At 36.2% G+C, this 18,125-nt stretch overlaps 1 pseudogene; it reads left to right on the forward strand.

Annotated features, from left to right (window-relative positions):
• Nucleotides 1-15,563: 15,563 nt before the first annotated feature.
• Nucleotides 15,564-16,541, forward strand: LOC123637706 (annotated as a pseudogene).
• The last annotated feature ends 1,584 nt before the right edge of the window (nt 16,542-18,125 follow it).

The raw sequence follows: 18,125 nt of genomic DNA on the forward strand, positions 1-18,125 counted from the left end.
CTATTCTTTCCTTTTTCTTAACACCCATAGCAATCAGATATGAAGATACATTAGAAGTGTATATTTTTTAACTTTTCAAATACTTGTAGATTAACTTGCCAAATAATTTCTAATTCACCTTTATTTTCTGAAACTACTTGTAATTTATCAACTTAAAAGTCTTTTCCTGAACTTTAGGAATCAGTGGATAAAAATCATCTTATAATTTCTTCACTTGTTCCCCACGTTTTTTGTCCTATTTCTGGCCGTTCTAAATTCCAAGGCAGTTCTGGCACATATTTCCTTTGCTCTGGCCTTTATATTTCTTATACTTTTATTTATTCTTTCCACAGACACAAATATACTTCTTAAATAATTATTTATATGCTACAGTTCATACTACTTATATTAGCAATCCATACTTAATTCCATCTAGATCTTTTTTACATTCACCAATCTGCTAAACGTTTTACTATGATTTAGCTTTTAATTCTACACTAAGAAACCATATCGAATTTAGCTTACAAAAGCTTACCTTTGTAAGCTAAAATCTGCATCAGTCCCACATTGTCTACTTCACCACTATATCCTCCAAGCAAAGAACATAGCAAGAGCTCAGTGAATATTTATCAAGTGATAAGCTGAATTTCTTTTATCTTATCTTATTAATTGCTATTTACTTTCAAAGGGGACAATTTTACGCACTTTTTCTTCTATCTGTAGTCAGGCCTCCATATCCACAGGTTCCACATTGGTAAATTGAAAGAATTTAAAAATAAATAAATAAATAAAACTACATGACAATAAAAAATACAAATAAAAAGTGATACAGTATAACAGCTATTTACATATCATTTACATTATATTAGTAAAGTAATCTAGAGATGATTTAAAGTATACAGGAAGATGTGCATAGGTTATATGCAAATACTACCTCATTTTATATAGGGGACTTGAGCATATCCAGATTTTGGTATCCTAGGAGGTCCCTGGATCCAGTCCCTTGACAATATCGAGGAATGACTATACTGTTACCCCATCTCTCATATGCTCTTCTTTAGATTAGTTCCACAAGATATTATCCTTAATTAAATTTCATTAGTTCTTGATCTTGAATTTGTATCTGTAAATGAACAAATTGGATAATGGCAGCGGTAATTGGGCTTAACTTTTTCTAGGAGCTACAGAGATGGGAGGTAGAACACAGGAGATCAACAATATCTGGGCGTAACATTTTCATAGGACGCCATCTGCATTAGCCAGCTACACTGCATGCACTATGTAATCAGGAAAAAAAGTGATCATTAATGTCAACATATATGAATTGGTGATAGAATCCATTTTTTTGTGCAAAATGCTTTAAATAAATACTAACTAGGCACAGGTATAATTACAGGCATTGAGTTTATAATCATTAACAACACAAAGATAGAATAGTTTTCTATATTCATGGCATTCAGAGTATAATAAGAGAGACTTTATCAAACATTACAGATATAAAATAAGCCATCAGAGCAAAACACATAATGCTTTGAGAGCACATAAAAGAGAAATACAAATTATTCTGAAAGTTCAGGGAAGGCTTTTCTGAGAAAATGAAGAATGTGTATAGGTTACTTAAGTTGCAGGGGGTGGGTAGTGAAGAAATTGTTTCAGGAAATCATTGTAGAAAGTCCTGTGGAGGTTGAGACCTATTGTACCAGAACACAGCGGTAGTTTAGAACAAGGGAAAAAACAGCAAGAAATGAGTCTAGATAGGTAAGCAGGAATGAGATCATGTAAGACCTTGTAGGCCATAGGAAGAATTTAAGCACAATGGGAAGATATTAAAGAATTTTAAGCATAGATGTGACATAATTATAAATAATTAGAATTATATATAAAAGGATACTCTTTTGTTTATTATTATTAATTTACAAATTTTCTTTATTTATTTAAATAGATTTAGGGGGTACAGGTGATTTTTTGTTATATGGCTGAATTTCGTAATGGAGACATCTAGGCTTTTAATATACCCATCACATGAATAGTGTACATTGTACCCAATGGGTAATTTTTCATCTTGCAGGCCCCTCCCACCCTTCCCATTCTGAGTCTTCAATATCCATTAAGTTTATGTGTACTTGTGGAAAATAGATTAAAGAGTTAAAAGTCAATGCTTGCAAAACAGAAGGTGATTGCAGTAGTGTAAAATATAACTGAGTTTCTCAGGTATATTTATGCCATCCCAGTCCCAATCAATGTTCTTGCCTCTAGACTAAGAAACATTTTGGTTGAATTACGGAATTTATATATAAAATAATCTTACTACTTTCATTTGTTTTATTGTAACCATATACAAGTAAAAAGCTCTGATTTAAAACCTAATCCTTCATTCTTTTGGATTAATTTAATGAAGCATTTCTATTGACTTTGCATTTTGGGTGCTTCCTTTATTACTCACACATCTCTATGTTAATATGTCATTTTAACATCTGAAATAAATTTTGAAACTTAAATCAAATTATAGTTTATGCAATTAAAGGTATAGGTTTCAGAGTAAAATACTATCATATAAATGTACTCTCATTAATATTGTGGGTAGAAAGACCTGAAGTAATAAAATCAGGAAGCATAGAGGCATAATTGTAAAAATACATTTCAATTTTACATTTTATTTAGTAGATTTCTTAGTGAGGTAGAAGTTTAAATAGCACAAGAATTTCACAGCTACTTATTTGATTAGACAAAGAAAGTCACCTGAGAACAAATTTCCTTCAAGTATGCCAACTGGGTCCATTTTGAATTTTGAAATCCTACTCTATCCCAAACAATGTCTTTATTTTTAATATAGGAGGCTTGATGAGGCCTTGAATTTAAAATATCCTGTATTTCAGGCATATACAAAGTAAAACTATAAGCCCGATTATCAAGTACATAAGTACTATGGCTACAAAAAGGAAAAAAAAAGAAAAAAAGAAAGAATTTCTCTAGTGTCCTGACCCTGAATTAACCTGAGAGTTTAATACCTTGGGGCTGTCCTTTTCCTCCTGAACTGCCCACTATTGTTAATATCAGCGAGGCCACTCCACCTTGCTTGTATTCCTGTATTGCTCCATTATCATTTCATTAATAATGAACAAAAGCATCAAAGCCTTAGTTTCAATACTGGTATCAATAATCATATCAGTCACCGTTTTGTTTTTACTTTCAGACATCAGAGACTACTATTTTTATTTAGAAACGAATTTACCATGAGATATTGCGTAAATTGCAGAGTCTTCAAGATGACCATTAAGCCTTGCCAAAAGAGCTTGGAAAAATTCCCACATACCACTGGACTACTCTAGTAAAAACACAGCTGCTGCTGCCACTGGTAGCTCAACAGCCAAGAAACACACTAGAATTTCACCAGTGTCACCCAACCTCCTCCAGCACCCCTTAGCCCATAGTGATGGGGAGGTTGATTATTTTCCAGCACTGCACAGTAAAACAGTTTCTTTTCAGAAATGATTTTGTTTGATCATGCTTTCTTAGCTGATCATAATCCACACAACAGATGTCTCTATCAATCCCTATTTATATGGCTTTTACTACCCCACATTTTAACACCTTAATTTGTTAGTAAAAGCCAAGTAGAAGAAACAGACTCTTCAGCCACTGGGCATACTTCTTTCTTGTATGATAGTATTGCCAGGAATTAAGTGACATACCTGTACAATAGCCACAGGTTAGATCAAGAAATGTATTTTTTAGTTTCCTGTACACCATTATACAAAAAGTTAAACTGGAAATATATTGTTATGAGGATTGAGTGAGAAACTTTAAACCATCTGCCACAAATATTTTTATATAATCCAAGATCTTTTCTCTCTCTCTCCCTGCTGTATGGAAGTTGGACTGATATCTTAAACTGAGTAAACCCTAGGGATCCTTAGACAATTCTAGGGAGACCGCTAGTAGGAAATTCATTACTAATGTGGGCAGTTTGATCCTTAAGTACTTAGTGTGAACATACTAATAAATCAAGTAGGTAAGGCAGGTCATACTTAGTACTTTTATAAATACACAGAGAATTATATATGTTCACGATATGCAATGGATAATACAGGATAATAGTGTAATAATCATAAGGGCTTGACAAATATAACTTAGAATATGGGTAAAAAGTCAAGGCCAAAGTGTTTTAAAGATACAAAAAAATTTTAATAACTTGATAGCTGTATTCAACATTCTTTTGCTAGCCACAAAACATAAATATTACCATGTTTGCATATATAGATAGCTTTTATTGTATTAATTGCTCCAATCATAAAAATATCTATAATCATTCATTTATTTGCTTTCATATAATATATTAAATTTAATATTTTTATATTTCTCATATATAAATATTCCAGTATACTGATAAAAAATTTAAACTTTTATATTATTATACTATAAAATAAATTCTTTTCAAAATGTGTTTGATACCTCAGGCTCTTAGCAGACAGTAATTTCAGACCCAAGATTGCTGCATAAACAAAGTGGTTATTTAAAATCCCAATCCTTATAAATAAGTAGGTTTGTTAGTTTTTTAACAGATCCCAATCCTTATAATAAGTAGGGTATTTGTTTTTTAACAGAATCCAAATAGTTCATTGTTTGATTCTTATTTTTTCACCCCTTGGTGTAGTATTTATTTTGTTATATTAATGTCCTTAATTGCATACAACTCCAAAGTCTTTCATTAAGAGGGTGGAACAGTTATTAAATAATGTTTATAAATAGACATAAGGTTTTGTATTTATGACATTTATACTGGTAAGCCCAATGGAAACATTTTTCCATATCTTATATGAACTCTACAGCACACTTTATTTTTGTGTTTTCCTTTTTTGTTTTTTGGTACTTCCTTCATCTCTCATATAGCACACTTTAATGGGTTTCTTCTTACAATTCTAGATGTTTCTTCTCTCCTTCCCCCCCATTCTCTGCCTGGCCCCTACTTGTATCTTAATGCTAAACTTTGGAGTTCTTCAGGTTATCAGTCCTGATTTCTAGTATATTCTATTCTTAATATGCACATAAACACTAAATGGATTTGTGTGTTCTTTTCTCCTTTAACAAATTCCATATTAATATTTTAAGGCTAGAACTGTCTTCTGATTTCCATATTGGTATATACCATTGTCAAGTTTTCATCTCTGGTTTGATATCACAGATACATTCATGTTTCACATGTCTATAACTGGATCATAATAATTTGGAGTGTCAGGGACCCCAAATAATATCCATCATAAGTTAGTAGTTTCCTAAGAGAGAGGTAAGATGAAAATTAACATATTTTAAGAAAAGCTGGATTTGAAGATTGATTTAGAATTGTGTACAAATTGAGTTTCCTAATACTTTACATTTGAATAAGGCTTACCCAACCAGTCACTGTGGTTAAACCATAGACTTGGCTTCCTGGACAGGCCACTTAGAGCAAGGAGTAGACATGTTCAGAAGGCCCTTCTCTGCTAACATACAGATCCAAAAAGAGGAATGAAATTGGAGAAGTGAGAAGCTGGAAGAACCCCCCCTATGATTTTCCTTATCAAAAAGAATGGAATGGAAATTTTTCTTGATAGAAGCTAAAGGAATTGAGGATAATATCTCTCGCTGACAATGACTTTCCTCTCAATATACTCAAATATATACACTGTAGTTGGTAGCCATTGTCATCTTTTTTCCAAGGTAGAATTATCTGTTTTATGAACTACTTCAATACCTCCTAATGCGTATTAACCCTACAATATGTACTCAAAGCAGCTAAATTGGCCTTTTTAAAGACATCAATTCCTTTCATGCTCTGCTTAAAAACCTTCAATGGCTTTCCACTGTCTTCAAATCGTTCATATGTCTAAAAACCCTTATATAACCATGTTTTAATCTTAAAAGCAATAGGTATCTCATTTCCATTGTTCAAATGAGAAAATAGAGTCGAAAAGGAAGATAATGTGTTACAAAGAGGTTTCATTTTAAGAATTAGACAGATTATACGGGTATAACTTTGTGGCTGTCAATTATTTCTTACTAAAGTTCATACAGTGCAACAACACATAAAGTTACTCTATCCATTCCCACTCTCAATTAAAAACCAAACAAAATGAAACAAAATTCAGTGTTAATATTTAAGTATCATACTAGACAAATTAATTTTTTGGTGAAAGTTTTCTGGCTACATTAGCTTTAGCAATAGGTTATTGATCATATATTTAAATATATAGGAACTCACCACAGAAGATGGCTGAGCAGACACATCAACTGCCAGATTGTCACAGAAAGAAGGAAAAGTTTTAGATGAAAAAAAACCAAACAAACAAACATAGATTGGGTGTAATACCAAGAGAAAAGTTCCAGAATCTACCAGAGATTCCATGGGAAGAAGTTGCAGAGCAGAACAAGAAGGAGCAAGATATGGGCAGAGATCAACCCCGAGAGACTTAGACTTCAGCAAAAAGGGTTAAGTGGAGTGATTTGTTTTTCCCTCCCTCATATCTCTGGCAGTCATCAGGCTCCCGAGCTGCTGGAGAGCCTTTCTAACCTCAGGACCCCAAAAGCAGCTGCCACCAGTGAACTGGGAGCTTCTTGAGGACAAAGCACCAGGCTGCCAGCCCCCTGTGGTCACTTCTTGATACTACAGCCAAGCCAAGAGGGCAGGGACCATAATGTTTCTCTACTCATCACTGTTTGTCCTTCTCAGGAGGCTTCAGCCCCTCAGTTTTCATCTCACTTGTTCCCACACAAACATTTCCCAACTCTGGCCCAGACTGCAGAAGGCACAGGGGGCTGGTGGGTCCCAGGGGACCTGTGGAGCCAGAAAGCCTGGACATTCTGGGCAGGGTCCCATCTGGAGAGAGGCACAGAGATGACCAGACTGCTAGCTTTCCACCATTCAGACTCTTTTCCTCCCCTTCCTCTCCCCATCTACTGCTGACAAAGAGAGACATGACTGAGTTGGGGCTTTCAGGATTGGCTGCTTCCCCTCTGTCGGTACATCCACCACACCAAGTCATCCAAACAGAGTGCGGCTCAAACCTTTCCTCTTAAAGACCTGCAGTGGACTAAGGTGTTGTTTGGACTGTGAACTCCTGCTCACCAGCCCTCCCCAGTGCTACTTGCCTGGCTCCTCCATCAGAGCAGGGCACACCCCGAAGCAGAGGGACATCAAACCTGCTTGAGCACCCCATAGGCAACTCAGGACCAGCATACTTCTCCTTGGCACAGTCAGGGATTGATCTTCTGGGACCTAGGACAGGTCTGCAGGCCATATCGTGTACTCCCAGGACTCAATCGTGTTGCTTCGGGGCACAGAGGGGAGATGTGTAAACTGCTCTCAGCAGGCAAGGGAGCCCTCATGGGCAGAACTGAAAAGAAAGTGCACTGTAGGTCCCAGCCACAGTGCACTTGTGGAGCACTCCTCCCCTCACAGGAAGGCTGTGTTCTCAGCCCAGGGAGGGTTCCTGGACAGGGAAGCTCCCAGCCCATAGCACCATCAACAGGGAGCTCAGTTAGCTTGTGCTCCTGCTTGCTGGCAGATGCTGGAGGGAGACTACAGAGCAGGGGAAGGGGAAGAGCGAAACCTGCTTCTGACAGCCAGATTGTGAATCTCAGATGGCCCCTCCACCACAAGCAGACTTGCTGGGTGGAGCCACTTCAGTCCCTCCCTGGCTATTTTCCCTAGAAGCCTGGGAGCGGAACTTTGACTTTTATGGAGACAGCTACCTTACCAGGTTTTGTGGACCCTGAGGGCAGGCTCACCCAACCTAGCCTCACCCAGCCTCACTCCCGAACCTGCCTCTGCTGTAGTGGAGAATAAAGACTTACTTGGAAGTTTCAGGGCCCTGCATACAACCTGGGGCATTCAAATGCTTCTACTAAAGGGCTAGAGCCAGTCACAGCTCCCCAAAATAACACTGCAGCTGGTTCTTATTTCCAACAGGTGCCACCTACTGACAGGGAGGTCAACTTGCACAGGCCTTTACAACATTTACTGACTCAATCAGTAAATGACAAGATCAGTACTGACAAGATGTGATTGATTCTTACCCACAAGCACCACCTACTCTCTGTGAGATTAAAGTGGGGATGCCAACACAATTCACACTGTTAAGAAGACAACAGGCCTGGGGAAAGAGAAACGATTCTAAAGACCTCCATCCTCCCTCTTCAAAGAGAGCCTGGGAAGATGCCCACACATATAGCTCACCACTGCTACAGCATTCAAACAACTAGCAACTAAGAAAACCACCACACTAAGGATACCTATATCCAAGATATCCATTCAGGGCCTAGACCACCATCAAAATACCCACAAGCAAAGCCAAAGGTTCTTACCTAACATATGCTACAGACACATTCTTACAAGTGAGAAGGGGAAAAATATAGCCCCATCTAAACAAAAGAAAATCCAAAGATACGAAGAAATAACTGCTTCAGAGGAGAAAGAATCAGTGCAAGAATTTTGGAAGTATGAAAAATCAGAGTGAAAGGACACCCCAAAAGGGAACATCAGCTCTCTAGGAATGGACCCCAACCAAAATGAAAATATTGAAATGACAAATAAAGAATTCCAAATATGGATTGTAAGAAAACTCAATGAAAGTAAGTTCAGAGAAAATGGTAAACCAACTGAAAGAAACCAGGAAAACAACACACATAATGAATGAAAAATTCACTAAAGAGATCAACATACTAAACAAAAACCAAATAGAACTTCTGGAAATGAAAAATTCATTTATGGAAATATAAAACATAGTGGACAGTTTTAAGAATAGACTAGACCAGCCAGAAGTAAGAATCTGAGAGCTTTTCAATTAATTTAGTCAGTCAAAAAAAAAAAAGAACAAAGAATTAAGAGTAATGAACAAAGCTTATAAGAAATATGTCTTTATGTAAAACAGCCAAATATAAGAATCACAGGTGTTCCTAAGGGTGACGAAGAAAATCCACAAGGGCTGAAAAACCTATTTGAGGGAATAATTGAGGAAAACTTTCCTGGTCTTGCTAGTGATTTAGACATCCAGGTACAAGAAACTCAACAAACACCTGAGTAACTAGCAATTTCTTCTAAAATAATACTCTTAGAAAAAGAAGCACTCAGAAAAGCTTTCTATCTAAGCGGCATATCACCAGCCCCTGAGTTTGCAAGAGGTGGACATAAATCACTGAACCTCCCACTCTGTTCCACACCTGTTCCATCAGCAATCCAGGACATTGAGGACAATACATAGGATGTTGCTATATATTACTGGGGTGATGGAAAACAATGTCATTCCCAATATAATGTTCCAAGGTGAGAATTTTAAAACTGCCCCCCATTGCAGTATCCTCCTGTACTATCTCTTTCTCCCAGGACACTGTTAACTCATATGCTGTCTCCTCTCTCTCTCTTTGTGTACCAATTCACAGCAGCCTCTAATCTCCCAGGTTGCTCACTTTAATATTAACTCTTCAAATCTGTGCTTCACTATGGCTTCTGTAATTTCTCTAGAGTAGATAATATGGGAGAAATCCAAAACCATGTGCTAGTTACCATTTTATCAGATACCAGAAGTACCCTGACTGACTTGCTTAATATTTCAAGTTTTAAAATTTTAAGAATATCTGCATATATACTCCAGAGAACTTAAAAATAATTTGAAGCAAGTTAAACATTTTGTTCATAACCTTTCAATAACTTCTGAAAGCTTATTTTATCTCCTAACCAAATGGATTATTTTGACATTTTATTGATGTAATCATAAATAGACATATTTGAGAAGTCAAGAAGAGTGGTGAGTCATAATCATTACTAAAGTACGTAAAATAAAATGAGAGAATAACTCAGTATAATTTTAGCTTTAGTTAAATGAATGACATGGGTTTAGTTAGATTTTGGGAAAAATTCTAGCATATTGTATTGAAATGTTCAAGGTCTGAGGATATTGATATAAGTTTAATATTTTATTATAGAATGATAATAAAGCCAAAGTAAAGATTATATCTCAATGCAGTGGTCCCCAACCTTTTTGGCACCAGAATAGTTTCATGGAAGACAGTTTTTCCACAGACCGGGGATGGGGTGGGGGATGGTTTTGAGGTGATTTAAGTGTATTACATTTATTGTGCAGTCAAACCTCTCTGGAAAATAAAACATTATAGACACCAAGGGCACTGCTAAATCTCTAGGAACTTCTTACAATTTTTGAAATATTTATATTAATAACGTTTACCCTTATGAAAAATTGAATCAAGGGAATGCTTACCATGTCTTTTGATTTACAATGCCTCCCATGTAACTTATAACATATTAAATAACCTTAATTATTTGTAACACCTCTCTCATAAGAAGGTGAAAAACCTATTCCTTTATGATTCTCAAGGGCTCTTTGGGAAATCTCAAAGACAGTGTTAGGCGCAAATGATAACATTTAGAATTTGTTTTGGGAAGGCAAAAATGTCAAAAGGTGTAAGGAGGTTTGAACACGATTAACTAGGATCATAGGTTACTGAGAAAGTACTTGGCTATCTATCTATTTATTGAGAGGGTCGATAAGGATTTTAAAAGCAAACAAGAGGTAACATGATTGTAAAGAACCTTAGTTCTTTCAAAGGTAAAAAGACTTGATTCTCTTAAATATTCAAGGACATGATAAAGTCAACAAAAGCACAAGAAACTATTCTGGTAAAAGACAGAATTTTTGCCTTTAAGACAGATTATTCAGAAGGTAAAGAAAAACATTTTGTAAACTCTTATTAAGAGTATACAAACAATCCTAGAAATTCTTGTTATTTTAAACAGAGAGAAAACTAAATTCTAGTCTTGTTTCAGCATAATATTTGATACTACAGTTCTTTTTTATATATAATCCCATGAAATCTTAGCTAGCTTTGACCACAACAGATAAAATTCTTTTTCTACAAACTTTACACAGCTTTCTATATTCATTCAAATTTTGATCTACAGTTTCCTCTTAGTCATTCTTGAATAAGCAATCATTTTACCTGAAGACAAAACTACTATCTTTTACTTAAAAACATGTTCTATATTTTACAAACTAAAGTTTTCCTTTCTGATATTATTTCTTCCTGTAGATTCTTATTTACATATATTGGTTATAACTACAATAACTTTTATTTCACAAATGAAACTATGAGGTGGATAATTCTGAATTGTCTGTCACATCAATACTCTGTAGCAGACAAGCAGAGTTTATGAATATACATTTCACATTTTTTATACCAATATACTTCCTTATAGTACAACTTCTTAATTTGGTAAAAATGAACATTAACAGACCGAGATTGAGTCATCTATTTATTTATCTATTCTCTTCTATGCATCATAAAAATAAGAGGCAAAAAGAATATAAAGTTAAAACATAGTTTCTAGAAAAATACTACTGGAAGTATTAGAAGTTCAGTTTTCTTAATATCTGGGAATTATAGGAAGAGTTAATTTATATATGTGCTTATTTGTTATTAAGCCAATTAGAAAAAGAGACCCTTTAAATTTTTTATAGGATAAATTGGTAATATCTTTTGGGGGTAGGAAAATATTACCTGTATATAACTTACATACAAAACTACACACATGTATATTTATAAACATTCAGACAGACACAGATAAAGAGATCGTAGCTTCAATTTCAAAATTTTAGACAGGAATCGGGGATAAACACAGAAATAGTATATGAATCAGATTGCTTTATGTAATGGATCTGGCTCTCTCAATTGCCCCACCTTTATATTTTTACTAAGATTGTGTTTTTAGCAGGTGGGACAAATTAACATTACTAGGTCAACATGAGGCTCCTGTGTCCCCACTGATATTTGTGGATAAGAGTCTTAAGATTTTCTTTGCCTTCATGTGTAATCTTATGAAGGCTGTGAACTCAATTTTGGCTGAGGGTCTAAGGAGAAACCAAGAGGCCATTGAGTTATCTCCAGAGCCCCCATCTGAGTGGATAAAAGATTCAGCATGTTTCCAATTAGTTTTTTTAAGCCTCAGGTGGTTCCTCTTAGGACTCCTGAGTCCATCAGGAGCCCCTAATGGGTAGGGAGCCTGAAGCTTGAGTGACCATAGGGAGTGATGTGATGGCCAAAGTGGGAGAGAAAAAGTCTGAGAGGTTTGGGTAGAGGGATGGAGAGAGCAGGAGTGGTTAAGGAGTCAGATCAGGGATTTAAGAGAGGGGAAAGGAAGGTCAAAGATGGTAAAGAGAAGGAAGAGGGAGGAGGGGTGAAGATAAGGGGGACATCTTAGAAGAGCCAGTTCAGGGAGATCCCAAATTTCCCAAGAGGTCACTGAAGTTCTAAATATTCTTTAACAAAATGTGGCCATATTTGAATCTGTGGAACTGAATTAGTGCCTTAATCATAAAGTATGTAGTTTGCTGCAGAAGAAAAGGAGAGAGGATGCCAATACAGTGAAAATTAAAGTGAATTAAGATAATTAAATTAGAGATAAGATCCTAAAGGAGCTGGGGAAAATACCACTTAAATACTACCGTGCCGTTTCACCTTCCTAGCAGCCAAAGTAGCTCACCCCTCAACCTCCAGTGCAATCCTCAGTGGAAGAGCCAGGGAAACATCCTTGCTCAATCGTCATTAAGGAACAAAGGGAAGACATGACAGTCCTCACAGAAGGGCCAAAAACCATTTTGAAAGAATCAAATTAACTCCTTACCATACTTCTACAGATAAGACAACTGTAGCACTGGATTGGGTGGTGTGACTCGCCACCGTGGACCCTGATTTCCCCAGCAAGGGAAGGACACAAAGGACCCAAAAAGCTGGCATGACTACCTGGGAGAAGAATGCTATTTCTGAGGGAGTCAGCACTCCATCCAAGTCATAACACCAGAAAACCGTCAGACGAAACAAACTTGGACTTAGGTCAGAAAAGACTTTACTCCAAAGACTATTGCAACAGGGAGAACACTCTGACCAGTAGATTTACAAATGTTTCACAGGTCAGGAAAAAAGACATTTTCTTTTACAGAGAGGAATAACCAAGACTAGAAAGACCAGATGTTGGGGAGTGGGATGAGCAGATGGCATGACTTTTGATCAGGGAGCATTTTTCTCTGCAGTCAGATGATTTTCAGGTGAGGTCATTAAGGAGTTTTTCTGTGTTAGAATGTTTGTTTAAACTCAGGAGAAAGCCAAGGTTCAGGGATCTGTGGGAAGGAAAGAAGCCTAACTAAATTTTGGTCAAGTTATAGGATGCTCTGTCCAAATTGATTAGGGGACAAAGAGTTCAGCTAAACATTTGTAAGACAAAGAATGGGAATTTAGAAGGTCTATGTCTGGCTGTGTCATAGGTGAACAAGGGTATCATCCACAAGTCTTATGTAAGTCTTGAGGGGAAAGGCAGTTTTTGTTTGTTTTTTTTGTATACCATATCCTGGAACTCAAAGGGATGAGAGTTTCTTTATCATCATTGTTTTCAAGAACACAGGCTCAGGCAAATTTCAACATGATCAATATGAGGTAATTATGAAAAATGCATAGAGTTTTTTATTATTATTTTAAATTTTCAAATTGCGTGTATATCTTAAGTCACTGACCATTTAAAAATTAATACATATTTTGAAATTGATTAAAATATTTCTGTCTATAATACTCAGGTTCAAAAACTAACAAGGGGATTGTGATAAATAACAATAATTTGTGGCTTTCTAAAATATCCAAAGAATAAAAATATCACAAGAAAACACAACTAAATGAAGTTAACATAAAATTTAACTGCTAAAAAATGGTTGAAATCACTTTTTCTATGAATATATAAATATGCACTAGATAATCAGCTCATTTTTTTTTAATTCTGACAAAGCTATAGAGATAATAAAATAGTCATGGCTTTCACCCTTGGAATTGTAATTCCACTTTCAATCTTTCCATTTGAGCAAGTTTAAGCATAATGGAAAATTTAACAGTAATTAATGGATCTTTAAAATTTTTCTTCAATTGAAGGCATATGCTAATTACAACCCTGCCTGGGTAGAAGCACGGGATGTGTGCAGAGAAGAGATCTATGCGAGCTCAACCATGATGTGAACATCTGTGAATAGTTCTTTCCACAAAGTGTGCAGAGTTTGCAAATGCTTCATATTAATTATGATTTGTTCATAAGAATGTTTACTTTTGATTCGGATCCTAGGACTAAATTTTAAAACTTGTGTTTCATGACTAAGAAGGCAATTATTCTGTCAGGTTCAGTAACTGTATAGCAGTTATTTGGTAACCAGGTTTAAGATTTTTTAACTACCTGAAGCTGTTATTTAAATTACACTTTAGGGTTTTATTATCTCGACTTCTAACAATGCCAAATTCATCTTCCATTTCGATTCTCTTTTTCCCTTAAGTCATATCTGTCCTTTTGCTTTATTTCAAGCCGTAAGTCTATTAAATACTATGCACAGAGTCCACAAATTGCTACCAGAAGTCACTTTTTATTGCTGCTAAAAAATCAATTGCAGGTTAGATTTTTCAATCTGAATATTTGGACATTATATATATAGCTTCAAAATGATATTCCATATAACCCTTTTTATTAATTATAGAAATAATCAAGTTAGAAAAAACCATAATGGTAGTTGAGCATAGGAATTAATCTCAAATAAAACATAGACAATGTTTCTTTCTCAATATAGTAGTTTTTAATAACTTAAATTGAAGACTGCTTTTCAAATTTTAATCCAGCTGATAAGACTGTGGAAAAGTAAATAAAACACTGTACTTGAGAATAAAAGTGTGCAGTATTTCTGGTTTTGTCATTTCCTGATAAGTAACTTTACTCAATCACTTTTTTTCAGTTTGTATTTTATTTGTTTATTATTTTTTAAAGTTTATTTATTATCTTTTACTTCAAAATATTACAGAGATACAAATGTTTTTGGTTACATGGATCACTTTTGTAATGAAGTACAATACTAGTTGATAACAGTGTTGTGAATACTAAATCAGACCCTATACATATAATAGAGCAGCTGATATAATTTATAATATTAATGATATTAGTTTAAATATTATGCATATCCCAAAAGTCTTATTTCATATTTAAATGATAAAATAGTTGCCTCATTAAATATAATGATCTCAGAATTCTCAAATGCTTTTGATGCTGAGCAGGTCTGAGCAGATTTCCCCTGACAGTACTACTTACTTTACACCTAATATCCAATCATTGTAAATGCTCCTTCGCCGTTATAATAACTGTTGCCAGAGTCCATTCATTCATATATAATTGCAATAGGATATTCTATTTTTTTTTTTTTTGCCTTCCCTCCACCCCACAAGAACTCTGACATGGTCTTATGGCCAGGCTTCTGCTAAAATGACAACGGGGGTATGGTAGTCTGTAAAGGGTACTTCAAATAGCAACCACAGTAACTAGACACCATGATCCAAAACTGGGGACTTCATGGACACAGTGCAGAGGACTTCTAGGCAGTCCAACCTTACACAATGCCTAATAGTCCAAATATTGCTAGTCAGTCAATGGCATTCGAAGACTTTACTTTCTTGCTCTCTGCTTCTCCCTGTTTGACAGAGAGCCACATCTTCTCATGCAGGGCCAATCACATCTCTGAGTCATGATGGTGAAGACTGGAGCAAATGGATTTGGTCATATTAGGCTCCTGGTCAACAAGCCCACTTTTAACTCAAGCAAAGTGGATATTGTCATTGTAAATGGCCCCTTCATTGACCTCAACTACATGGTCTATATGTTCCAGTATGATTGCACCCATGGCAGGTTCAATGGCACAGTTGAGGCTGAGAACAGGAAGCTTGTTGTCAATGGGAAGCCCATCTTCACCTTCCAGGAGTGAGATCCTACCATCACATGGGGTGATGCTACTGCTGAATATGTTGTGGAGTCTGCTGGTGTTTTTACTACCTTAGAAAAGAATGGGGCTCACTTGAAGGGTGAAGCCAAATGGTCATCAGCTCTGTCCGCTCTGCTGAGCCCCCATGGGCATGAACCATTAGAAGTATGGCACCTCCCTCTTGATCTTCAGCAATGCTTTCTGCACCACCAACTGCTTTTCTCCCATGGCCAAGGTCATCCATGACAACTTTGGGGACATCATAGGAGGACTCATGACCACATTCCATGCCATCACTACCACCCAGAAGACTGTGAATGACCCCCTCTGGGAAACTGTAGCATCATAGCCATGGGGCTGCCCAGAACATAATCCCTGCACCAACTGATGCTGCCAAGGCTGTGGGCAAGGTCATCCCTGAGTTGAATGGGAAGCTCACTACCGTGCCTTTCTGTATCTCCTTCCCCAATGTGTCAGTTGCAGATCTCACCTGCCATCTAGAAAAACCTGCCAAATATGATTACCTCAAGAAGGTGATGAAGCAGGCATCACAGGCCCCCTAAAGAGCATCCTTGGCTACACTGAGGATATTTCCTGCAACTTTAAGTGACAGCCACCCTCCACCTTCAATGCTAGGGCTGACATTGCTCTCAATGATCACTTTGTTAAGCTTATTTCCTGGCAGGACAATTTGGCTACAGCAACAAGGTAGTGAACCTTATGGTGCACATGGTTTCCATGGAGTAAGAGCCCCCTGGACCACCATCCACAGTGAGAGCATGAGAAGAAGAGAGAAGTCCTTGGGTGCTGGGGGTTTCTGCCCCCGTTCAATCCCTCCAAACACTGAGAAGCTCCTTCCTTCATACAATTTTTATTCCATACTTCCTGAAGAAGGGGAGGGGCTTAGGGAGTCACACTGTGCCCACCCCACCAAGAAAAAAAAAAAAGAAAGAAAAAAACCCAAAGACTTTACTTTCCTGATGGTGGGACATAGATTCTATTTTAAAACATAAAAATTTTAAAAAATCTTCTTAATTTTTTTCAAAGTTTTATCTCACAAAGCGTGTTGGATCACGTGTTCCTTGCCTGGCAATACAGTTCACATGCAGTGCTCAATCTTTAGTCCCGGAGTTTTTAATTTTCTTTGTAACACCTTAAAAATTTTCACATATGTTCTGTCTGCCCAGATTGCGTCTTTCCAGTGCCATTTCATCTTGCAAACTCCTACTCAACCTTCACATTTTGTACCAAATATGTTCTTGTCTAGAAAAATTTATATCTATAGGCAGAGTTTCTGTAGCATTTATAATTTTTATAACAGTGATTATATTTTACTCTTCATGAATATGATGGGCCCTTGTGTTCTTTGTATCACTTTTGAATCTCTACGACTGTGCCTGGCACAGAGAAGATATCCAATAAATATTGACTAAATGAGTGCTGGTTTAAGAAATATTTCTTTAGGATCTACTCTGTGACAGACACTGTTATAGGTATATAAATAGAACTTTCAATGAAACAGCAGTTTGCTTGCATGTATGTTTGTTTGTTTTGATCTCTATTGGGTGTCCAAGTTAGTCTGCTCATCCCAGGAAGCTGAGCATTTCAGTTTTGTCAGAGTTAGATTCTAATAGCCATTTCTGTGTGTGACATTCTGAAAGAGCCCTAAAGAGATTCTGTAACTTCGTAAATTGGAACATATGATAAACTGTGGTCCTGAGATTATACAGTTAAGAGGAAATATAAAACCTTTCTATTCTGAGATGCTACCCACCCCTCAAAAAAACCCAGAAAAATGTCCTGAATTATGAGGTAAGAGCAGACACGATAAATATCAGCTTAGAGAGCCGTCAAGCAACAAATTCTCCAGCACAGGCAAATTTCTCCTAGGTATAACCAATGATGAAAACATTATAAACTGATAAATAAATCTTTTAACTTACAGAGAAATTAGAGATAAAAAGTTTACATGGAACCCTAATGTATAAAAACAGACTATGGAAATGTTAGTCTCTTTAAGACATAAAATAGAGGTACCATGGTTCTATAAATTTGGCCTTTGTCTTACTTCCTAAGAGCCCACCATTAAATTTTTGGGCTTGAAAGCACTATTAGAAAACCATAGTGTATAACATGCATTACTATGAACAGAAATAAGGTTGTTTTATGTATTTTGTTAAATGGTAAAAATGAGGACATTAGTTATAGACATGTTAAATTGCATTGCTGGTAGATTATCCTTGTGTAAACTGTAGAGATGATTTTTACTCTTAATTTTCTTAGCTACATTCATTAAGAGAGGGTCTCCAATTCTGTTCCCACATATCTCTT

Source organism: Lemur catta, chromosome 5 (assembly GCF_020740605.2).
Source record: "Lemur catta isolate mLemCat1 chromosome 5, mLemCat1.pri, whole genome shotgun sequence".
Classification (NCBI taxonomy): domain Eukaryota; kingdom Metazoa; phylum Chordata; class Mammalia; order Primates; family Lemuridae; genus Lemur; species Lemur catta.